This window comes from Apis mellifera, linkage group LG16 (assembly GCF_003254395.2).
Source record: "Apis mellifera strain DH4 linkage group LG16, Amel_HAv3.1, whole genome shotgun sequence".
Lineage (NCBI taxonomy): Eukaryota > Metazoa > Arthropoda > Insecta > Hymenoptera > Apidae > Apis > Apis mellifera.
In genome coordinates, this window is record NC_037653.1 from 3,959,009 (window position 1) to 3,985,415 (window position 26,407).

The 26,407-nt window shown below is 41.5% G+C and overlaps 1 protein-coding gene across 7 annotated transcripts in view; it reads left to right on the top strand.

Moving 5' to 3' along the window:
* Antp (homeotic protein antennapedia) overlaps nt 1–26,407 on the top strand; it is a 155,653-nt gene that overhangs the window by 77,580 nt on the left and 51,666 nt on the right. For 2 of the 7 annotated variants that reach the window (XM_016916895.2, XM_026445698.1), the window contains one exon: nt 13,179–13,232. The exons of 4 other annotated variants lie outside the window; for them this stretch is intronic. The gene's annotated coding sequence lies outside the window, so the exon portion shown is untranslated. Of the gene's footprint in view, nt 1–13,178; nt 13,233–14,846; nt 16,830–26,407 lie in introns of those variants that run through there. One more of the 7 variants, XM_016916893.2, reaches the window with a different exon arrangement.

Genomic DNA, 26,407 nt, shown 5'->3' on the forward strand with positions numbered 1-26,407 from the left:
TTATTATTCATCGAATCGAAATTGACAAATTCATCTCTTTCTTTCTTTTCTTTTAATCTTTTTATCGACTCATGTAAAATTAATATTTAGAAAGGGAGAAGAACAAATCGGACAGAGCCAACTCGATCAGACGATATTTGCATTCGTCGATCGTCTTGCTCGTACATCAGACGCGTGTTTAGAAAGACAATCGTAGTGTGCCTCCTATGAAGAACGATAATTTATTAAACGGATACGTCATCGCCCTGTTGCGATACTTGTGCGTTTCCCTCATTGAGAATCAGAAGAGTGAATCGCGGGCATTTGAATAACAAACGGTATGCAAATTCGATAGCCCCGCAGTCGTTTAAACCCTCCCCCTCCCTCCTCTCCCCCCCGTGCGAATTTTCTATGCCACAAAATCCGAAAATATACTCGCGTCCATTCCCGAACACGCGTCTTCGATCATTCTACTCGATTTAATCAATTTATTATTCGAGCCGTTAAAAACATTTTCGCGGTAATAAATCGATATTCTTTTCTCGAATTTATATTTCTTCCTCCCCTTAAATACTCGGACACGGAAGGAGCTATTGATATATTCTGGATATATAATTGTCAAAACAACTGTCTTAATCTTTCTCTCTCTCTCTCGATTGTCTCTAGAATTTTACATTTTATTTACGGATCACTGAAATAAAATTAACCTCTCGGACAATTTTTCGTATATTAATTAAATTTTTATTAACTCTAATTCGCAATATACAATCGTTTTCTAATTTTTTAATATTTTAATTGGTAAATAATTTATACAATCTTTCAAACATCAACGATGCGTGTAAAATATAAAGAAACTATTCGGTCGATGAACAACTAGCTATTTTTTTTTCCCCCTCACGCGCATTTACATACGCAAATGCGAAATGTTAGTTTTAAAATTGTTCGAAATTATCGGCGATCCGACGGCGGTTCGCGTAAGCGGCTATATCGAATAAATTACCATATAAATAGGGTTACGATGTTACTTCGATCGTACTTCCTTGTAGAACCAACCTCCTCCTCTCCTCTCCTCTCCTCCCCTTCGTTCGTTCGTTAATCCGGCCCGAGACTACCACCGCTCAGAAATATACCATCGGCAGGGAAACCTCTTAAACGTTTCTATTCTTACATCTCGCGGCATCTCCTCGCCCCGATAGCCTTTCCTTTACGAGGAAGATTTTAATTAAGCCGCCCGCCCTTCCAATGTTTCGTCTGATTGGCCGGGCTAATCCCCCGGTTCCGTAGAAAATTTAGGGCTTCCCCTCGCGAAAGAAAGAGACTCTCGACTTTCGGGTTGCGTGCTCGCCCGTTAACATTTTTTCGCGGCCTACTAAGAAAATTATAATGATTTATCGACCGATAAATAAAATCCACCCTTCCCACCGGGGAAACCTGGCATTCATCTTGTCGCTGACGTCGCCGCGCTTCTCTCGTGGACAAGCTCGGTATTTTTAACGGGCGCGTGCCTCCGCTTCGATTCTTTTTTTTTTTTTTTTTTTTTTACTTTCGATTTTGATCGCAAAGATACATTTTCTCTTCCTAGTTTTTTCTTGAGATTTTTTTTATTGTTTAGCGGCTGAACGTAATAAATTTGTAAAATTAGACGAAATGATTCGATAAAAATTTTTCGTTTTCGCACGAATCCATAAAAGTTGGAAATTAAGAGAGAGAGAGAGAGATATAGACATCTTCCTTTTTGACAGACCTGTATTTTCCACGCCACGGGGAGGGGGGAGGGGAAAAAGCAGTTTGTTCAGCTTTTGACGAGTTTCTTCTTCCGAAAGGAAAGGCCGGTCGACATTTTTGTCCATCATCATGGAGGAGCAGTTGGGAACTGTCGGTGGGTGGGAAAGTTTCTGACCTGGCGGAGGTGGTGGGGATGAAAGGAAGGTGGCACGTCAGGGGATGACATCTAAATCTCCCTTTTCGTTTCACGCTCACTGCCCGCCCTTTCCCTCGCTTCTCTCCCTTTTCTTCTCTTGTTCTCCCTTCTCCAAGGGGTGGGCTCTTTCGGTACACTCTCTCGCAAAATCTTTCTCCGTTCTTTAATTCCTTAATTCTTTAATCCTTACGCGTGAATTTTTTTCCTTTTTTTTTTTTTACAAATTTTTCGACAGTAAATTATCAAGTATATTTTTTTCTTTTTTTCTTTACAAATTTTTCAATAGTAAATTATCAAGTATATTTTTTTCTTTTTTTCTTTACAAATTTTTCAAAATTATCATGTATATTTTTTTCTTTTTTTCTTTACAAATTTTTCAAGAGTAAATTATCAAGTATATTTTTTTCTTTTTTTCTTTACAAATTTTTCAACAGTAAATTATCAAGTATATTTTTTTCTTTTTTTTTTTTTTACAAATTTTTCAATAGTAAATTATCAAATATATTTTTCCATGTTGATACTTGTATTCGTTATCTCTCCATGGAAAAGACTTCACTATATTCGTTAATTTATATTTACATCTCTCGTTCAAATCAAGTGATTGACGAAGAATTTAATTTTTACTCTCCCCCAATTTAGTCTAATATTAATAAAAATTCAAGAGAAAATTTATTCTAATATTAATTCTAATATTAACAAATCAAGTGATAGAAGAATTTAATTCGATTTCTACCCTCCCCCAATTTATCCTAATATTAACAAAAATCTAAAAGAAAATTTAGAAAAATTTAGAAAATTTATTAATCCTAATATTAACAAATCAAGTGATACGAAGAATTTAATTTTTATCCCCAATTTACAAAATTAATATTAACAAAAATCCAAGAGAAAATTTATCCTAATATTAATTTTAATATTAACAAAATAAGTAATACAAAAAATTTAATTTCTACCCTCCCCCAATTTACAAAATTAATATTAATAAAAATCCAAGAGAAAATTTTTAATCGATTAGCAAAAATAAACAAAGCGCAAAATTTCTCTTCTGATCCCGCTTTCGATTTCTACCCTCCCCCAATTTACCCTAATATTAACAAAAATCCAAGAGAAAATTTAGAAAAATTTAGAAAATTTACCCTAAATTTATATATAATATAATATTAATCCTAATATTAACAAATCAAATAATACGAAGAATTTAATTCGATTTCTACCCTCTCCCAATTTACCCTAATATTAATAAAAATTCAAGAGAAAATTTACTTTAATATTAACCCTAATATTAACAAATCAAATAATACGAAGAATTTAATTTCTACCCTCCCCCAATTTACAAAATTAATATTAACAAAAATCCAAGAGAAAATTTTTAATCGATTAGCAAAAATAAGCAAAGCGCAAAATTTCTCTTCTGATCCCGCTTTCGATTTCTATCCTCTCCCAATTTACTCTAATATTAACAAAAATCCAAAAGAAAATTTAGAAAAATTTAGAAAATTTACCCTAAATTTATATATAATATAATATTAATCCTAATATTAACAAATCAAATAATACGAAGAATTTAATTTCTACCCTTTCTCAATTTACAAAATTAATATTAACAAAAATCCAAGAGAAAATTTAATCGATTAGCAAAAATATATAAAGCGCAAAATTCCTCTTCTGATTCCGCTTTCGATTTCTACCCTCCCCCAATTTACCCTAATATTAACAAAAATCCAAGAGAAAATTTACCCTAATATTAATTCTAATATTAACAAATCAAGTGATACGAAAAATTTAATTTCTACCCTCTCCCAATTTATTTAAATATTAATTAAATAAAATTATTAATTTTTTACCCTAATATTAACAAAAATCCAAGAGAAAATTTACCCTAATATTAATCCTAATATTAACAAAAATCCAAGAGAAAATTTAATCGCACCGATTAGCAAAAACAAACAAAGCGCAAAATTCCTCCTCCGATCCCGTTTTCGAGAACCAATTCTCACAGCGACGGAAAATGAAATCGTTCCGTAATCTGGATCGTAATCTTGCTCGAGAACCGGAGAATATATATATATATATATATATTTACGGTGGAGGGGGGAGGTAGGGAAAGCGAGAAGAAGTTCATTGTCGAAGGTTTTCCGGCGGGAGCCGGGTCTCCTACGTCGTTACGGTTTCACGCAAGCGAGCGAGCGCGCGGCCCGTCGGCGCTTTTATATTTTTACGGCGGGTGAAAGTTGGGCGAGGAGGGGGGAGGGGAAGAGTCGCCGCGACCGTGAAGGCATTCCCTAAGTTTCTCGCTGGAAAAACACAATAAGCTAGGTGAGCTCGAGACTCGACTCGAGTTTCACTTTTGCCCGCAAACTTTTGGGTCGAAAATCTTGGGGAAAGAGAGAAACGATGGAGAAGGATCCATCAGTTTCTGTTTCTATTAATCGTTATTAATCCGTGCGAAGAAGAAAGAAAGAAAGAAAGAAATAGTTTCGAATAGCTTGTTCTCTTCGATCCAATTGAAAAAGTGGAAGCAAGAGAAGGAAGAAGAAAATATCCTTCTTGATTAATTCATCTTTCCTATCTGAAAACTATATAGAGTTATTATCGATAGAATGTTATTTTATATATATATATACATGTCAATAACAAGATTTTTCGAAATGATGGATGGACGATTTCCGGAAGGAGGAAGGGGAAAAGGAGAATGAAAGATAAGAGGGAGAGGGTAGGTTATCGAAACACGTCGAGGCCGCGAGTTTCCACGTAAAACGCGCCCGCCCATTCTACGAAATCGTGCACGTGTGCAACGCCGGATTCAGCTGCCTCGTTCGGTTCACGAATGAATTATCGCCCCGCTCGGGGTTGGGCTCTTTCATTTCCAGTCCACGCGGTAGCTCCGTCCTTTCCTCCCTGTCCGCACCCCACCCTCGCCCACCGCCGCCCGGCCTCCCCCCTCCTCCTCCCGCCGCTTCTCCCGTATCGGCCGAGCCTGCCGTCAGCAACGCTTCCCCCTCCCCCCGTCCTCACCAACCTCGCCTCGCCTCGCCTCGTCTCGCCTCGTCTCGCTTCGCCTCGCCTCGCCGCCACCATCGCGCCACCATCTCCTCTCGCGCTCTCTCTCTCTCCGTCATCCCCTTTTCTTTTTCCATTTCCAGCGGAAAGATACCACCCTCCCCAATGTTTCTTTTTTTCTCTCTTTTTTATAGACTCGGGCGCTTTTCGTTAAACGTCCAAACGACTTCTCTCGGCCCCGGATTTTATTTATTAACGCTCTTGCGACGATCGGATAATTTCCAGCGAATTGAAGATTTGATCTGAGAGTTTTTTTTTTTGTAAGTGAATCGAGTAATTTTGAAAAAGAAAGATAAAAATTTTGTTTTATATATATTTGGAGGAAAAGTTTGAATTAATATATATATATATATATATATATTTTGTTTATCGAAATGATCGTTCGCGATTTTGAGAAATGGCGTCTGGAAGTTTCGTCCAAGGAACGATCTTTCGACGGAAAGCGGGCAGAGAGAGAGAGAGAGAGAGAGATTGGGAAGAAGGACCCGTCACAACAGCTGCTCTCCGCTCTTCAGAGAGCTGCGTGTTTCCAAACTCCTTCGAACAGGTTTCCTCTCGTCTCGATATTAATCGTATCTTCGAATAAATTTTAGAATAATAATTGTTAATCATATCTAGGAGATTTATTACGATTGTGTCTATTCATTGTGCGATAACGTTGAAAAAAGATTTTAAAAATTTTATTATTATATTGAATATAAATTATATCTCGTAGAAAGAATAATTATAATACAAAAACGAGCGTAATCGATAAAGAAAATGAATAATACAGTATTTTAATTTTATATTGTCAAAAATGTGAATAATTTTAAAAAAAGAAATTTTTTTAAAAATTGTAGATTTTAATCGCGTCGTGATCGTGACGCCATTGACGGTGGAGAATAAATGGGAAAAGTAGTCTCGTAGTAATGGGCGGTGTGTTTCTGGACGCAATTTAGTGGTTGTTTCCCTTCTCCGTAACCCCGGAGGGTCGGAGAAACGGGAGGAGAAGAATCAAAGGGAGAACGCAATCAATCGAATGTTTTCCTTCAGAACGATCGATCGCGAATGCGAGACGGGGATGGAAACACGAGACGAGGGTAAATTGAAATTCCGTGACACGGAAGGAACTTTGATTGGAAAAGGGACGGAGGACCCTTTGGCCAGAGAACGCTTGGCCAGAGTAACAGAAACGATCCGGACGAAATTCCATTATGTTACTCTTTCGAAAAAATTGCCGATATAAGCGTCGAAAAGTGAACCGAACATTGACAAACTTGATACGAACGTTAAAATTTTTACATTTGCTTTGGTAATCCTGTTCGTTTCACTATAAATGTAATAAAATAACATTAACAGGTATAATTGCATTAATACTTAAATTTTCATTCCTCGATTAATTAGTTTATAGGAAAATACTGTACTCTCCAATTCATATGCTACCAATATATGTTAATAACAACATAACAGTGTTATTAAACATATAAATAACACGTATCAATTACAAGAATAATTAAACATGTACCCATTTATCGTCAATGTTCTTTCCATTTTAAAATTATTTATTTCATCGAATCATAATCCTATTTAAATATCACAGGATTTTGTTTCGAAGAAAACAAGCAGAGAGAGAGAGAGAGAGAAGAGAAAAATAAATTCAACAAATTGTCTAGGAAAGTAACAAGGGTGACACCCTTTCAGAGGAGGGGCGGTTGGAAGTTTAATCGCGGATAGAAGAGGAAGAGTAATGGCGGGAAGAAGCGGGGATGGCGTCGAATTGAATGTTTTCGTTTTGAGGCGCGCTGTGCACGACTCGATCGAAGCGGGAAGAGTCCCTCGAACAGGGTAAATTGGAATTCCGCGACGCGAAGAGTGGCTCGGTTAGCTCGGTGGGCCAAACGGGCGGGCGGAAGGAGGGTGGGGGGAAGTATGGGCGCGAGGTGGGTTGGGGACGAGGCCAGGAAACCGAGGAAAACGCGGCGGTGAGAGCGGAGGGAGGGGGGGATATGGCGGTGGAGAGCGAGCGCGCGGCGGCACCCGAGGAAGGAATATTTACTGCCATCTTCTCTACCACTTACCCACAGATTCCCTGCCCGAACTTGTAAACACCTCTTAACTATATAGAGATAGTATCTCTCGGTTTCCCTCCTCGTGTAACCTAAGCAGTTACGCGTTGTTATAGTCGAAGGATTATTAATTAGATCGCAGCGCGATTACAAAAGGGAATTTATCCGTGCTTCTCTCTTCTTTTACTCGTTTCTTTTCACGCATGCGCTTTTACTTGCGCCGCGAGTAAACGAAAGCGTTTAAAGATTAGAAAGAATTAACGCGTAATTTACTACTTGTTTCTCTCTTATATATTAACATCTTTGATGTATCAATTCTTCTTCCATGACTATTCTTTATTCGAATATTTTGCTCTCTTCATTCGTTTTACATTTTGTTGCAAATTAATCGGTACACGACTTTTTTTCACACAATTATTATTACATATAAATTCAAACGCTTTCTTACTTACTATATCATTTCCCTTTTTGTAAAGTACGCAAAAATGAAAATAAGGATGATTCTATCATCCATGTATAAAATTCAATTTATCATAAATTTCCCGCCGTACAATTCGAATAAGTTTCTTTAGCTCGTATTATTCCCTCCTTCTTTTTTTTCTTTTCCTTTCTTTTGCAACTCGCAATCTCAAATATGGAGGCAAGGGTGGTCCCTGTCACTCGATTTCCGCCCCTCCCACGTGTCCCCCGATGCCGAGAGGTTTAATTGATTCGAACCACCGCGACTATCGGATTATTAATTGCGCTGTTAATCGGGGACGACGGTAATTAAGCTGTCGACGATTCAGTTTTATGATGCCAGGCGGCCTGTGCGCTATGCGTCTACCACCTTTGTCGGTGCCTCCTCGCCCGACGGAACTTCCTTTCCTAATCATTGTCGAACACGTGAAACGTCTCCTCTTTTATCGCGCAATTTATTTACCTTTCCTCGAAAGTTTTTTTTTTTTCTTTTCGATTCTCCTTACAAAAATCTTTCGAACAAGAATATTCATCAACTATTCGTAATCGAATTTCTAAAGAAATTCTTGAAGAAAAATTATACGAAAAATTAAAAAATTTATTTTATTTTGTATATAAAAATAATTTTAATTTTAAAAAAATCTACAGAATGCACGTAATATGTAAAAAAGCATAAAATATTCAAGATATAAGCAAGATTATTTAAGATCCATTTTTTTTTAGCTAAATTCAATTTTATTTTGCAAAAACAATGTGATGATGATTTTCGATTCTTATTTTATTACTTTATTATAATACAAAATTATTTCTGCGAATAGTAGAAATAATTATAAAAATAATAATTAATAAAAATTTTTTTATACATTTTTTTTTTCGTTTTATTATTCTATAGAAATAAAGCATCACCGTCGAAACGAAAGTAAAATTTCAGACAGAGCGGAAGCGAGAGGAGCGCGTGGAAGATCCGGCGGGAGCGTTGCCGCGATAATTGTTCAAATTCAATGAAATTGCCACGCGTTTCCGACCGGCGTGTATCCCGATCGATCCGTCGCTCGTAGCCTCGTTCCACGTCTGTCGACGACAGTGCCGATCGGTTCACCTGAACAAACTGGCTGGATATTTGTCAATGACTGAACCAATATTTGCCGCTAAACACGAAGAAATTTCGCGTCAAGACAACCTTGCGATTCCAATACTCGTCACACATATATATATATATATATATATATATATATATGAAACGATTATATTTTATTTATATTTTTTAGAAAAATTTATCGAGTCGTTTTTTTAAAAAATATTTTAAAAATTTTCGGAAAGAAAATGGATGATCGAACGAGAGACGATCGGCAGAGATGTCAACACGGAAATCCTCGGCTTCTATTTTATTCACGACGAAAGAGAGTCAAAGCGAAGAACGTTGTTCGACTACGTGTGCTGAAAGCGGAAACGCGGAAGGGACTCGAAGATCCGCGAGGACGATCGCACAGATGCTCGACTACACATAGAGCATTAAGCGTTATACGTAAGCTGTATTTTATTCTTCGCCGAGAAATATCGGAGGATAAATTATAATCAAATATCATCTATATCGAATTTTACTACTTGTCATATTAGTACTGAAACGAAGAATGATTATTGATTGGATTGTTCAACTAATATTCATCTAATCTCTCTTCAACGTTTTAAATATTCATCGATCGTTCAATCTCGTGTCCTCCTTCGTCTAAAACTCGCAGAAGAAAAACGAGCAGAAAACCAATCCTCTTAAAAAAAAAAACGAGTCCGAGAGAAACACACACATACACACATATACACGTTCGTATTTCGTCTCTCTGTCTCAATCCGAGCAATTTCCATTCGGTAAAACGTTCGGTTTTCCTGCGAAGCGACAAGAAAAATGTACATAAAAAAAAGGAAAAGAAAAAAACTCCTCGTGAGTGCTCACGGGTTGTAGCCTCCGAAAGGCAAGAAATCGAAGCCCTGTGAAACGCTATGCGAGAGAGAAAGAAGCCGATGCGCGCCCCCTCTCGCAGCTCGTGCAGAGACGCCGGAGACGCGGAGATGTAGAACGAGAGAGACAAATAGAAGGAGATGGTGAAACCCACTAAATCAATACTCTGCCATCGCTCCAACTCTGGCTCATCCCCTCGCCGCCCCTTAGCCGCCACCCTGCCCCTCTCCTCTCTCTCTCTCTCTCTCCTTCTCCTGTCTCTCTCCCTTACCCGCGCGTTCCGCTCCTCCTTCAGCGTCGTTCCGTTCGTGGCATGCCACCCTTCGTTCCACCCCCGTCACGCTCTCCGGCCCAAACTTCTCTCCGGCTACTCCCGCAGAGAGTTCGCCTCTGTCGGGGTTGAATTTCTCCTCCCCCCTAACCCCTCCCTTCCCTCGAACGTCTAACTACGGCTCGCGAGACGTCCACGATCAGCCACGGGGAAACAAGCCTCTCTCCACCGGCTGTCTTTCGCGATATTCCGCAGCGTTTCACGGTGGGCTCGGTCTTCCGGCTTCCACAACCGACAGACCGTGTCCAGGCTGGCTCTATGGTGTAGGTATTCGTTCGATTCCAGGATGCGACCGGTGTCGGTTCTCTGTACTCGGGGTATATTCTATTCTTGGGATACGGCTGTGGGATATGTTCGTGTTCGTATATTCTGGATTGCAGGCCTTGTATATAATGTGTAGAGAAAGAAGGAGGAGGGGGAACGCGCGAATCCGATTGGTTATTTTCTATATTCGTATTTGTCCGTTGCAAGCTAGGTAGTTTGAAACCGACGAGCGTTTAGCTATTAAGGACGTGAAATTCGAGACTTTATTATCCAGATAACGATGAACGTAGACGAGGACAGGTAATGAAAGAGGGAGAAGGATGGAGAGAGACCGAGCGTTTAAAAACGTTTCCCTTGCAGTAGTGGGGATAGGACACGTCGAGCCATACACATTAGAGATAGAGACAGGCATATTGTATCGAAAGTGTCGTATCTGCTTACAAACAAGATTGTATAGCGTGTGTCGTATGATTAAGGAGAGGGATATATTCTCTTCGCATTTTTTCACGCTGCTTATTCGTTTGTTGTTTTAAAAGGCGAGGTATTGTTTAGCTCGAACAAAGAGAAATGAATCTTGGACACCATTTTTAGCTACCTAAAATTACAATCGTTCCGCCTTGAGGAAAAGAGTACGACGTGTACGCCTCGAGTCGAGGGAAGCGTTCGTCGAGCGGTCTAAAAAGGTGGAAATAAATCATTCGATTCGCTCGTTCGAAAAAGGAAATCAACGTTGGACAATCGTCGCAAAGTCGTCGAAAAAGCGAGGTTTCGGTCTCCTCGAAAGGCTAGGAGTGGTCCACACGGATATCGCGCGGTTCATCAGCGAACTGGGTCACGTAGGGTGGTGGTGGCGGCGGCGGCGACGGCACACGCTCACGCAACTGTCGACCATTTGCGGACCACTACCGAACCTACGATCGTTGAGATACGACCACCGAAGAAGTAGAGGAGGAAGAGGTCACTGATTGCCTGGAGGGGTCCGGTTCGGTGCGTGTCTGTGCGAGTCCTCCTCGTCGTCGTCGTCGTCGATCCGGCTAAGCTCGTTGCCCTGTTCACCTTCTTTCTCTCCTTCTCTCTTCCTTTCTCCCTTTTATCCATCTGCCTGCCTCTCTATCACCGTACAATCGTCGGATACAACTCGACGAATGAACAGTCAGCTGCCGTTTTGACGGTCACCGGGCTACCGACGCCATTTGCGCCGGCGGTAATCTCTCTCTCTCTCTCTCTCTCTCTCTCTCCGCTGTCGTTGTCGAGCTGGTACAAGTTTATTTATCGAGTCACTCGTCGAGTAGTTTATTTCATATTCATCGTTCAGAAGGGTTGTTGAAGTTGCTCGTTCCAATGGATGATCCGATACTGTCTTATATTTTTATACTCCTCCGTCCCGATCGAGGTAAAAGATATTGTTTAAATAATAAATTGGGCAAGCGAGCAAAATATGCGAGATAAAGCTCGATGTTTATTATTATAACCCTTTTTATCTTGTTCTATTTAATTAATTGGTTATTTACAATTAAATACCGCGCAAGAAAATTCCTATTCCTCGTTGTAATCCCAAGAAATCGACATTCCTCGGGCATCGAGGACCGAAACATTTAGTAACACGACATCCCTCAGAGGACGAGCGGTTGGAGAGCAGCGATTAAAAGTCTGGATTAGCGGTTGAAAAAGAGAAGGGAATCGCGGCAGTCTGGCAGTTTCTTAAAGGGAGCATCCAGCGTCCTCCCAGCGAGTCCAATTACACGGGCAGCGGCTTCTGCTTTGTTTCACGGCCGTTGCCCGTTGTCTGATGCGCCTCTACTCGTCTCCTCTCTCTCTCTCTCTCGCTCTCTCGTTCCTTGGTCCCTCGTTGCGGATCGCGGTCGTGCACACCGCGTACAGGAACTTCCGTTTGGAAGGAAGGCGGTACGAACGATTCAGCGACGCCACCTAGCAACTTATTAGCGTCCCGTTAATTTCTCGCGATCCGCGCCACGATTACGCGCCGTCGAAAATTTAGCGCTTTCGGCCCACCCTTTAAATCTTCGCGCGCTCATCTCGGGCCGGCTACGGGCCGGAAATAGCGCCGTGGCCGGCCGCCGTCGCGTTAGCACCGGCTAAATACGCTTCTTCTTCTCGCGCACGGGTTTATTTATTAGCCGTATTAACTTGCGACCGTTGAAACATTTTGGACTGGCTAATTAAAAGTGATCGTTCCCTAATTTGCTTCAGTCAATCATACCGAATGAGCTTTACTTTTTTTTCTTTTTTTTTTAGGAAGAGGAAACGAAAGAAGGTCGTCTTAAATAAAGTGGATATATTTTTTATATGATGTAAATAATAATTTTAATTTTTTACAAGCGAGATACGATTTTCAATATATTTTTTATTTTTTTTTTTTTAGGAAGAGGAAACGAAAGAAGGTCGTCTAAAATAAAGTGGATATATTTTTTATATGATGTAAATAATAATTTTAATTTTTTACAAGCGAGATACGATTTTCAATATATTTTTTTAAAAATTTTAAAAATTAATATAATTCGTATTATTCTAATGAAATAAAATTGTTGCTCGTTAAGAGAGAATATAGAGGGAGTTAATTCGATTGCATAAGGATTTATCTATTGAATAATGTATCATCAAATTATTACTAACAATTCTACTAACATAGAAAAAGCGCCGAGATATCAGTTTCGTAGCTTCTCACGACGAAAAAAAAAAAAATAACCTAACCTAATCTCCGAGCCGCTGTCAGATCGCTAGAAAGGTATTTACATTTTTCAATTAGTCTTACCCAATGTATACGCTTTTACACTTTCAGAGCCGGTGTTGGGGAGTCGCGGTTACGTATTTCACGATCAATTAACGGAAGGCTGTGTGTTCAAAGGAAAGAGATAAGATTAATTTTTTTTTTTACTGTTAAAGCAAGTAATTAACAGTCGCAATACGTGATGTAATCACGTATATGCGATAATAAAACCGTTGAAATTTCGCCGAACGCGCTATGGCCAGCGCACATATCGATTAATATTTATAACGTGACGCATTTCTTTAATACCGCGTGTGTAATACCGCGCGCACACGCGTTATCTATCTCGTGATATCTTGTGTGCTAATTAATTTAACCGGCCGCCGTATTACTTGCCGCTTTAATTAATCAAAATCTTTCTTCTAACTTGGTTGCAGGTAAGAGCGCTTTGATGTTTCTCCTACGCATGCGCGTCGTTCACGCCGCTGCCGGTAAGTGTTGATTCTCCGTTGAGCGATATATTCGAGAGTGATACACGACGCGTTGGTTGGTACGTCTTGTTTGTCGCGTAATTAGAAACGCCTTGGCACGTGGGAATTTTGACATCTATCGTTGTGCCAACAATGTTTGCGAACCAAAACGATCGTATTTTACGGCATAATTTTACACTATGTGTGTATATATATTTCGATCGCCTGGCGTATGCAACTGATGTGTTTTTATTGGTTAGGTTATTAAGAATCTTTCATCTGCTTCCAATCTGATCCTGTTAAGAAGTATCGGATATTATAAGTAATGTATCGTGATAAATACAAGTGCTTTACGATTTAAAATTTCGTTAAAATAGAGATTTAACTGGAAAATAGTGATCTAACCTAAATTTTACGCCGTGACTCGGATTAAAGAATCTTCCATAACGTTCGTTTTGCGATAATATTTATTTTGAAAACATACATTTTTTGCAGAGTGTGTGTGTGTTCCACAACTGTATCCACGTTTTTTTATATACGATACGAGAATAGTTGTTAGATAACTTCACGATGATCGGTGAAAAGATTGACGGCCGTATCCGTCGACGAGTTGGTACATGGTATGGACGAATACGGATTTTCTGCGATTTTCCGCACAACCTTTGCCGCTCGTAGGCCGTGCACGTCCCGCCGAGGTTCGAGAGACTCGCATTCAATTCGATTCGCGTACACCTCTCTTCGTGGCACGTGGTGCATCGCACGAGCCGATCACTCGTCACTTACCGACGCGCCGACTTTCAACTTCGTATCGTTCCATTCGTGTTTCTTCGGCTATCTTCGTGCCCGTTCGTCTCGCAGTGTTACGGAAATGGATTCTAAGGATAATTTTACGAAGCTCGAGTGGTTGGAAGGTTTTGATTTAAAAAATATAAAAAAGATAAAATAGTTTTATATTTTTTATTTATAATTTTCATCTATATTAAAATAGTGATTCTGAAGCACCGTGCAATGGGAAAAATTATTCAACGATTCTGAAATGGATAATGATTCTAAGCAAAAGTAAAAAAATTATTAATAGCAATTGGTTTTAACTTGAAGCTCGCGTTTACTATTTTTACGATATGAATTGTACGGCAGGAGATAATGTCTATAGTGGATAAAGCGAATGAAAGATGGAATTGATATACCGGCGAAATATCGGTCGCGAATCGAAATAAATTAATCGATTAACCTTCGTGTTTCAACCGCGAGCTCCCTCTCGAACGTGTTCGATCGGCGGCCCCGTTTTGCATACGAAAACGTATCGCAGGAAAACATACGTCAACCGTACGTAAAAAAAAAAAAGAAAAAAATCAAAAAAATTCCTGAAATCTTGGCATATTCAACAACAAACGTACACGCGAGAGTTTCAAAACTCTGTTACATTTATATCCACAAATTAAACTACACGACTCCCTCTGAAAAAAAAAAATTCTCTTCGATGCAAAATCCGAATTAACGAAAAAATAAAAAAGAGAGAGAGAGAGAAGCTTTTCAATCTAAAAAAAATTAATTCCAAACTTTTGCCCGTCCCCGCGTAGACGACATCCGTCCATTTTTTTTTTTCAGCGTCCTTCATCGACTCGGCCAATTTATTTTCATTCGAAATACGGGCTCGTTCGCCCGTCCAATACGGGCGATCAAATGCTATCGAATGCCGCGTGTACTACACCTCCCGCCTCCCTTTGTTGACGCGGAAAGAAACACCGTGACAGTGACTCCCCCCTCCCCCTCCCAAGCCAACACCCTCCTCGAACCATCGTCGAAGAGGAGAGGAGCAGATAGAACGTCTCCAATAAACTTAAAATAACGTGGAAGACCGAAAACGGGAGAAAGTGCGGGCGAGAGCGACAAGGAGAAGAGGCTCGAGACAAGGAGGAACTAAAGCACGGAGAGAGAGAGAGCGTGACGGGGACAAAGAAAAGGTTGCGCGGGGAGAGGGAGGGATATACGCAACCACCGTCGTCGTGTTGGATCACGGGGGCGTAGAGGAGCTGACACGCGATAGACGGAGAGAGAGAGAGGGAGAGGGAGATAGAGCGGGACAGCGAGCCGCGGGTGGCGAGGGGGCCCCGCGTGAGCGCGACAGCGAGGGAGTGAGAGACGGAGTGAGACGAGGCGAAGCGTGGGTTAACGCATGTGCACAGGGCGCCTCGCGTCGCGGCGCCGGTCGGAGGCTGCGAAACCAGAATTCGCGGACCAGAGTGGTCGCATCTCTCGGTACAGTTATACCACGCGCAGCGCAAGGTCCCCAAGGCCCGCGGTTTTCCATGAAAATCGAGGAGCGCGCGGCCGAAGCGACGCCGGCCGACTCGACAGTCGTAGAATCGCGGGTAGATCGACGTGACGATGCCGCCGCGACTATCGTCGCCCGTGTTACGGTGACGAACCGTGATCGCCGCGAGAGCAGTAGCAGCAGTGTGCACGTGCGACTCGAGGATGGCCGGGATACTGCTACGCTTCCAACGTTCGATCGTTCGATGCTAGTTGTTCGTCGATGCTGTTGTCTACGCTCTACGAGCCGATCCGCCGAGAGAGCCGAGTCCAGTTAACAGGGACGAGATCGTCGTTTGTACAGTTCGGAATATAACCGAATAACGGTGTAATATTACTACAAAGGATCGAATGGTTTTTTCGCACCAGTTTCCCCTCGAGCTTGGCGTCTCTTTGGATTTACGTTCGTGTTAAGAGATTGGATAGAGAAACGGATAAGATAGTTCTCTTACTCTATCTCTTCCAAAGAATTTTACAGAGATTGAAGAAAGAGAGAAGATCGCATTCGGATTCGGTGCGCGCGATCGATTCGGTGGCGCAAACAACGAGGAGGGGGAGATCGCTGTTACGAAATTTGTATCGAATCGAAATAAATTAATCGACGACAATCGAAATTGAACCTCAAGTATCCATGAACCGCTAAGGCAATCGCTCGCTTATTTTTTATTGTTCTTCATCGGCAGACGGCTTCATCTGTGCGCGGCTTCGAGCCTGTGTGTTTACATCCCGATGTTTTGATGCGAAACGTCCTCGCGCGGCAGAGGTCGAGCGTGGTCAAAACAATATTAAGGAGAAACACTGCTGCGGCGAGCGCTGTCTCGCGGATATTGTGGCACGGTTACGGTGGCGAACAGGCTCGTACGGTGAGCGTCAGGGTGATGGTGATTGGACTCGCATGCTCGTCCCGCCTCGTAGAGCAGAGTAGTAAGTTTCCAAGGAGGACACATGTTTGGTGGACGGTGTCGGGTCGTTTCTGTCGGTGGCCGTTGCTGGCCGACTCGGTGACTGTTTACACGCGGTCTGTCGGGGCCAGGGGCGAGTGCAGCAGCAGCAGCAGCAGCAGCAGCAAGGCCGAAGGGCTGGTGCGTGGAGGGAAGAAGCAGCCACGACGGAGGCCAGCGCCGGGGCACGGGCGACAAGAAGAAGGCCCCCGGTGCAGGGAAGAGGCAAGGGAGAGGGCGAGAGCGGGGCCAGCGTAGCAGCAACGGCCCTGAAACTACAGGGGAACCTAGCTACCCCCTTGCACAGGGGGGAGACAAGGGGGAGACCTCGCCGACGGAGGCGACGGAAAAAGAAGCGACGGAGGTGAGCGCCTCTGATTATTTTCTCTCGCAATGAAACGTGTTCGACGGTGAATTTTTCTACGGCGTTTGGACGGTTCTCGGTTATTCTTTTACTCGAAGATCCTTCGAACTCGTGCGTTTGTGAATATTCGTCTCTTCCTTCCTTTTTCTCATTAATACCAGGATGGATGGAATTGAATCAAGGGTGGTAAGAAAGTTTCAATTTGCATCATAAGTATTATATTATTGTCGTTATATATAGTTTGTGATTTTTTAAATATTAAAGTTTAAAGTTCTTAATCGTCCATTAATTAATTTGGAAAAAATTAAATCGAAAGAAATTCAGAGATATAGAGATCTTCTATTCAACACGTACATAACTCGACATCCGTCAAAAACCTCTCGAATAACGAATTCGTCGCCTCGATCTCGTAGATTTCACGTGTACCGCGTTGAAAGGACCGGTTCTCGATATCGATCGTAAATAAAACCGATGCAAGAAATCGTCGCAATAATCGATAATTTTCCTTTTTTACCACGAATTATCCACGAAAGTGCTCTCGAGATAGGATATGGAAAAATGCGAAGCGAAATTCCACGGTTGCGTTGCGTTGCGTCCGTCGCTTCGAGGTTTTCGAAAAGGAGTGAATAACGAATTTTCGTTATGGGAGAAAACGAGCCGGAATTCGATGCTCGCGACAACAATGAGCGCGCCGCGTCTCGCTAAATATAATTCGCAGTTCTGATTCATCCGGGAAACTAATTAATTTGGCCCGGCCCGTCGCACGGAATTTATGGTTTTCAACCGTGTAATCCTGCCCGCGCGAATTCGACGCCTCTGCGTCACGTTCTTACATTCTGACCATCTTTTTCCGCCACCGACTCTCTCTCTCTCTCTCTCTCTCTCTCTCTCTCTCTCTCTCTCTCTCTCTCTCTCTCTCTCTCTCTCTCTCTCTCTCTCGTCTCTCTCTCTCTCGTCTCTCTCTCTCGCCTCTCTCTCTCGCCTCTCTCTCTCGTCTCTCGCTCTCTCTCTCTCTCTCTCTCTCTCTCTCTCTCTCTCTCTCTCTCTCTCTCTCTCTCGTCTCGATAACAATAACGTCGAATTCGAGGAGAAAAATCAGATTGGACTTAATTAAATATCTGTTTATTGTTATTGTTCAATAGTAATTTTATTTCACGAGTTTGGTAACATTATCGAGTTTACATTAAAACGATCGATTTTATATATATTATAGTGTGAAAGAATTAATAATAATTTATCAAAATTATCTCTGTATCTATTTTTCCATGTCATTCTTGTTTTTGCCTGGCTTCTAAAAAAATTATTTTCTTGCTCGAGTATCTAAAATTGTGTATCTGTATAAATGTTGTAGACCTTTTAATTAAAATTAAAATCGGGAGCATCGAGTCGGCGGACGACGTGAAATATACGAGATAGACTGAGCAAATGCGTGTCACTCGAGTCGAAGGGAGAACAAAGGAGGGGGAGGGGGTTGGCACGATCGCGTTTACGTACAACAGGTCATTCGTTGAATAATTTACCAACCGGGGGGAGGGAAAATATTCGTGAGCGCGGTTAGAGCGACGTTGAACGTCGCCAAGAAGCGACACGAAATTCGCGTGTACGGCGAAGAGCCGCATTGGGGAAAACAACTGGGTTTTATGATAAAACGCGCGACGTGCGTGCAGATAACGTGACGTTTAAATTAACGCCCCGTACCCCAACGAGCGACACGCTTCGAATGTCGCATTACGATAGCTACGGTAACGGTTGATCAATGCTCCCGCCAAAATTCGTTACCGGAATCCCGCTTATTCATCAAAATTCCCCCCCCCCTCCTCCTCCGCCAGTATCGATGAAACGTTCCACCGTTTCGACGAAGTTATCTGATATTTTTTTTTTTTTTTTTTTAATTCTTCTTTCCTATTTCCATTCGCGTTACATTTTATTTTATTTTATTTTATTTCTGGTTTTTATTTTGCTTCCTGCAGGCTACTTCCGGTTCGCTCGACGAAATCGAAAGCCGGTGGCGCCCTCTGTGAAAATAAACGAAGCTGGGTTAAGTGAATAAGAAGAATGAATTGCATTGGGTAGCAGAATATTCGAAAGATCGGTGAAAGATTAATTGTTATTGGCGTTACGTGTGTGTTTGATTTGTGATGACACGTCCAACTGTTTGGATCTGATAGTTTCGAAAATCATTTCTTTTATTTCGGTAATTTAGTAAAAGTAGATATTATTTTCCTTCGTAATTTTTGTATTTTTTGGTTATCAGCGATAATTTTCAGAAAAAACTTGGTTGGAAATTAGTTAATAATTTCTCTGGCTTCTTTCTCATTTTCAATGCAAGAATTACACAACGCGCTGATTTTCATTCCTCTTGTACGATTAGCCTTAGCGATTGCTTGGACGGCCAACTTCTTCCCACGTTCCTTTTTTGAATCCCCTTTCATGAACAGGCGTCGAGAAACATTAATACCGATTCGTTTTTCCTAGTTATTTTACCCGAGAAAAGATACATCTTCGTTCCTTTGATATAACGTCGATTTGAAATTTCGGTGTCTCTCTCTATTTCCAAACTGGTTGACAAATGAGATAGCTATTCGATTTTTCATCGATATTCTGGCATCGATGTTCCGACGAAAATTTACTATTCTATTAATATTGTTTCTAACGAAATCTCGGTCGAGAATGATCAACGAAAAACATAGAAAGAATCCGTATTCTCGAACATAACCTAACGAAATAAATATCCTGTTTAATGTAACTATCCTGTAACTAACCTCGAAAGAAACGATATACCATAAAAGTACACAGATACACAGAGTATTTCACGGTTTTTCCACTACACACAGGGATCGATTTGATCCGAGAACGGTGCCCATGCTTTTCTCCCGAGCGGCGAACTTCTTCGAACGGGCAATTATCGGCATTTAATCAAAATGACCGACCATTAAGGTATCTAGGTAAGCGATCTAGGCGGCCGGACAAACGAGGCAGTGGAATGCTTCCCGGGAAGGTTGGTTCCACGGTCGGTGGCGGCGCGGTGGTCGACAGCCGTGGGTCCCCCTCGGCATCCGATTGGCACGTCGATGAAATTTGTTGACGCGCCGGAAGAAAAACGGGATTGTGACGCGTTGTCGAGGCGCGCTGCGTAGGGTAGAGTGCTACCGTAAGAACCGTGCCGACGAATTGCAGGCTAACACTGGAATCCGTGTTTTTACGCAGACCCCACGGCCCGATCTGGAATCCACATTGCGGAACAATTACAATTAAGAGCGGTTAGCGAATTACCGAATGGCCGTGGCACGCGGCGAGCAGCACGCGGTGTCGATCGTGCGCATGCGCGTTTCAAAGAAACTATAGCAATTTCTATCTCGCCGTTAAACCGTTGACGAACAGTTGGGAAAACGCGTGTATACCAAAAGAAGGAGTGTTACTTTCGGTTACTGAATTTCTTCGGTGACAAGAGATCTTTTTATCGTGTTGGTATCCTGAATTGATAGAAATTTTGACGCAATATAATCTTTGAATAGAGGCGTTATGGAAAAATTGATTAAGAATCTTTACTTTATTTTTTTAGATAATCGTCCAATCGTTTTCAAACATTTAAAATTGAATTTAAATTAATTCGATACATACTTACGTGAAAATAAGAATCGTCTCGTACATTTTGCACAAGTTTCAAGTCTTTATATTTCTCGCGATATATTACAATCTCGAAGGACCATCTGGTCGTTCCAACTCTGTTCGAGCTTCATGACGCTTGCTTTCGGGAAAAAAAGCGCCATGTTAGTTTTTTTTTTTTTCCGGGGAAATTCCGGATCTGGGCGCGGCTCGCGCGGAATTCTTAGGCTATGATGCTGGTTGGCTGAGGTTCCCCTCGTTCGCATTACGGCCCTTCCGTTCATGACAGCGCGGTACCGGAGGGGTGGAGGAGGGTTGGCAAGACAGGAAATGAAGGGAGCGGACGGGCGGAGGGGTGATAGGAAAATTTGATGGAGGGTAGCTGCCTGGGTGGGAGAGGAGGGGGGGGAACATCGTGTCGAGTGAAACGGACGCAGAGATAGAATGAGATGGACGGTTCGAGGGGAAATAGGAGGAACCGGAGGGCTATCAATGACGCGTTAGACCACGTCACGTCGTGCAACACATCTGCCGCCGTCATATATATTATCTTGACGATACGTCAATTCGGCCGCTGATCATTATACTGATTACCTTGGCACGCAAACTGTCCCGCATGTGCGCCAATTCTCATGACTCGGTTATTAATAAGCCGTGGCTTGGATTTCGATGAAAGGATACGAACGAGAAACAAAAGTGTAAACAAGAGTATCTTCTTCTTTCAATTAATCTCTCGTTTCGATTTAACCTGTTATTTCATTTTTCAGAAGAATAATCTTTGGAAATGAGAATAAACACGATATATTCGATCCGTTTTATTTACAGAAGAAATTAAAAGATTTAATCATTTAAGAATAATTATCTACGATAGAAAAATCGAAGATAAAAATTATCATATTAGAAAAATTCAACTTTTGAGAATCAGATTATCGAGAGTGAATGGAAAAAAGAGGGAAGAAGAAACGAAAGGTGCTGAAGAGTAGTAGGAGAGGTCTACGGGTGAACTCTGAGAGCGTGTAAGGCCCCGGAGCGGCCGATGCCATAAATTTTGATATTATACACGAGGCCTCGGCGGCTCGGGGCGAGAGAAGAGAAAAGAGGGAGGGTAGCTGGAGGAATAGCCCGCCGGTGACGCAACCAACAATGCTTTCATGAGGTTTTAACTTTCTTTTTTTCGCTCCCTAGGCCCACAATAGCCCGCCGCACGTTCTTGCGCAAACTTTCCCCGATTTCCCTTGGACGTGAAACCGTTCATCCGCTACAAAGGAGCGAAAAATATGCAGAGAGGAGGAGGAGGAGGGCGCTTTAAGAGCTTTAGTTTGCAGATAGAGAGAGAAGAAAAAAAAATTTTTCACTCCTCGACCTTTTTTTTTTTTTTTTGTCCTTCGTCCTTTCTGGACTCATCTCTAATGTAACATGACTGGTTACGATTGTATTCAAGGTTGTTGAGATGCGAAAACGTGACCCTCTCACCGAGTGTGGAAAAACTGAAACGAATTTGGTGTTCCTTGGAGACTGTGGCAATTTCATTTGAGATTTAAATTTCTCTCGAATTCATTTTATTAATATATTCAATCAACGTAAAATGATATATTTTTTATAATTATAAAAAAAATACGCTGGTTTAATTTTTTGATAAAATTAATTTTAATTTTCATCGAATCATCATAATATTTTAATCTTATCCGTGATATGAAAGAAATTCAAAAATTAGTTTCCAAAATTTGTGTAACAAATTAAATAAAGATTCCATAAATCCATCCTCTCCCGAAAACCGATCCTTTATACTATACTCGACGATTATCCATCCCTTTATCCTTTTAAATTCTTCTTTTTCTAAAAAAAATCCCAACAAAGTTGCAACAAATAAATTCCATTCAGGATCAACTTCCTTCTTGTATGGTTCAAACCTATACATTTTATTTCTGGAACGAAGAAACGCGATCTCCTCTCGTTATTTCTCCAACTTCGCGATAAATCAACGCGAGGAGTTGCAACGAGGAGAAGGAACGAAGGTCGGTAGTGGAGGGGGGGGAGCCAAATGCCGGATGGAAAACTAACGCGCCACGCGTTCGATAATGATTTATCGCGCGAGGTTAGCCGCGGAAATTATATGGAGCACTTTCTTTCTTTTTTTTTCGGCCTATTTCGGCGGTTTTTAACCACTTTTTGAACGAGTATAAATTCGGGGACAACGCTTTGGAGGGAACGATAAATACGCGCGGCTTGCGAACAATGGGTTTACACGCTCTCGAAATGTGTCTTTAATAGGTTAACGGGACGCGGCGATAGATATTGACCGCGAAAGGGCGTTGGCATGGCGTTTCCATTCCTACTCTCGACGGAAAAAGGATTCTACGCGAGCTATATAGACAACTTGTCGATTGCTTCGAACGCTACATTTCTTTTTCTGTTCGAGTTTTGATCGAATTTATCAAAATTAATCATTTGATTCCTAAAAAAAATTTAATTACGTTAGGTTAGGTTAAATTCACCGTTCAACTTCTTAAATCGATCGTCAAACTTTCTTAATAATTCATTTTATTTTTGAATTTATTTACTAGGTTAGGACTGATTTATAGAGCCTCGATAATATCTAGTTCCATTATCATTTATAAATGACAGAATTCGGTGAATTAATTTTATCGTTAATGCTCTTTAACATTGTTATTCGTGAACGTGATGCACAAATGATTCTTTCAGAAAATATCTGATAAATCATAAAACATAATGTAAATTATTTCATCTATTGTAATCAAATACTAATTATTTAATTTCTGAAAAGTTGGATGTTGAGATTATTAAAGAAATTAACATTACGCGTTTCAATCGATTCGACCTCGTCGATTCGAAAGCACCATCGTTCAAAATTTTCAAAGCCAATCAGCCCCTTAACTCGGTTGATCTTTGATATTGCCAAGGAACGCGGAACGCCGTTAATTCGTCGTAGCACCAATAGAGCCGTTACGCAACCGTTGAACCCGCCCCGTATTGTTTTCGAGCGCGTGCGCGAGCGCGCGGTCGTCTTAAATTCGAGTTATTTTTGCGCTAGCGCGCGGCCAAGATGGATGGCGCGTGGGCTTTCTGGCAACACTGTTGCCGTTCGCGACGGCAACTGCCAACCCGGCCGGCGAGAGGGAGCGTCGTGGGAAGACAAAGACGGAGAGAGAGAAAAGGATAGTTCGAGAGAGACGGATAGTTCGAGAGAGAAGGATAGTTCGAGAGAGAAGGATAGTTCGAGAGAGAAGGATAGTTCAAGAGAGACGGATAGTTCGAGAGAGACGGATAGTTCGAGAGAGAAGGATAGTTCGAGAGAGAAGGATAGTTCGAGAGAGAAGGATAGTTCGAGAGAGACGGATAGTTCGAGAGAGACGGATAGTTCGCGAGAGACGGAGTCGATCTTCTGTGTGTTGGAAGTTTCTTCCCGGGGAACGTCGCTAAGTTGGCGGACGGAACGGCAACCGCCCCCGTAACGTTCTTCTGCCCTCGCGGCCTCCTCTTCTCGACACCACTTCTCGCGGCACTGTGTGACGTCTTCGGGGCGCCGCGTCTCGTTATCCGCGTGATTTATGCCGCGCTAATTGCACCGCGGTGAACAATAACCGCGTTCTCCGATTGTCAAGGCCGTCTAATCCTTTCCTTCGCGATTCTCGGCTCCCCTTTTATCGATGGGGGTCGATTAGTGCCCCGGACCTGTGACAGCGATCGCCCTCCCAAGGAATATTTGTAGGATAGTTTTGACGAAGAGAAGGATGTTAAATTATGACGAATGTTGGTAACTTAATTTGGATTTGAGGTTAAGTGCCAGTTTTGTCTTTGCAATACGTTTGTACGTATGCCACTGCCCTCTTTAGTTAGCTCGTCCTTCGCTATCCCCACCAATTGCTGACAATGAAACCTTGGAGCCGAGTATGCCGAATGAGATAAATTGTCGAACTAAATTTGACACCCGTTCATTATATCATTCGATTTTGCACGAGTTGAATTCTTTCGATTCATTTGACACTGTAATGCAAATATTATTATAATTTCGGAAAATTTTGGTATATAATATTTATATAATGTTAACATTTATACTTTGAAATTTTCACAACCAAAAAGGCACGAGAGCAAAGGCAACGCGATAGCACGTGGTTCTAGGCGCGATGCACAGGTATCTCCACCTGGTCGGATTCTCATGAATCTTCCGCCATTCCTTGTACACACCGTGTTTCGCCGCGCGGCGAAGCTTACACGTGTAGCCGGCCACGTTTCACGCGATGCTTCTGTGTGCTGCTGCACTCTGTGGCGGTCCCGGGTCGTCTGGTTGGTTATGCAAATCACGCTCTCTCGCGTACACATTTACGCGTACTTACATATCCACCACGTTCAACGATGCATCGTCGATGTTTCGGTGTCACAATGGGCTGCCGATTTATTATTGTAAAAGTCAAAAAGCGTGACTTAACGCCACGTTAACGTCTCCTCACGCTTTATGTCTCAATGTACCGTGATGGTGGTGGTGGTGGCGGGCGGGCGGTGGCAGCACCGTCGCGATCTTAATTCCGTCGCGAGGACGCAAATCACCACAGGCCTTTTTTTTTTGTATCTCTTCTTTCTCCCTCTCTCTCTCTCTCTCCCTCTCTCTTTCTCTTTCACCGAAACGGTCGTAATTTATGACCGGCCGAGGGATGTTTGTTTCGTCTGTTCTCGCGTCCCCGTAAAATATTTCACCGCTCGTAACGAGCATATATTGCGTAATCGGCCCTCGTCGACTAACCGTCGGATTCGACGGGCAATGACGCTTCCCGTTTCGTTTCTTCACGATTTATTACGAGTCTCTCTTAACGCTACAACTACCAAAATTGTCAAAATGTTTTGCACGCTTTTTGTTTTTGTAAGTGTACCACGTTTCTAAAGGAGAATAAATTTTACGCGCCTGTTGTTTTACTTTTGTTAAAATTAATATTGATCTTCATTAAGATAATGATATCATATTTTTTTTTATTATTGTATATATTTATTCTACATTATATTATTATTTATATATATATATCTAGTTTCATTGAATCGTTATTCAATTCTACAACGAAATATAGACAAGATGATATTAACTTCGTCGGATGCCAGTTTCAAAAAAGAACTCGCAGCTGTTGAAATTCGTTTTTTTTTTCGAAAGGCTTGCTTGTTTTTTTCCCGATTGGTGAAAATGAGTGCGCAAAATGGATACCGGTGAGATCATCTTTGTAATCTTTGGTAATAACGTCGAGAATGCCTCTGTTTTTTCGAACGCACAAGACACTCTGTCATTAGATCATCCAGTCAATTTGATTCGATCGTTGATAGATACTTAGATGATTGTGCCTCGCCGAGGGAATCCGCATAATAAGTGGCCCTCGGAGAGTAGTAAAGAAACTACGAAGCCCTCTTACACCGATATTTACGACTATCATTGCCCGACAGCTAGGATTTTCGCCGTACTTCTTCTTCCTTCCCTTCGAAAATTGTTTTCGCCTCCACCTTTTATTTCTCGTATTTTGCATAATTATGAAAGTTTTCTCGAAATTATCCCCCCCCAACTTTGTCAACTTTCCAACTTCTCTTTTCGCATAACGCGTTGAATTTCTATCTTACTTTTGGATGATTCTTTGGATTTTATTTTTACGAACCTGTATACGAAGATTCAAAATTCCAAAGTTTCTAAATTTCATTTTCAAATTCATATTAAAAAAAATTCGAGGAATGTTAGAAAAAAATTTCCTTCGAAATAAATCGATCGGCTCCTTACAATCAAGGTGAAAAAAAAACTCTTACTTTTGGATGATTCTTTGGATTTTATTTTTACGAAGACTCAAAATTCCAAAGTTTTTAAATTTCATTTTCAAATTCATATTAAAAAAAATTCGAGGAATGTTAGAAAAAATTTCCTTCGAAATAAATCGATCGGCTCCTTACAATCAAGGTGAAAAAAAAACTCTTACTTTTGGATGATT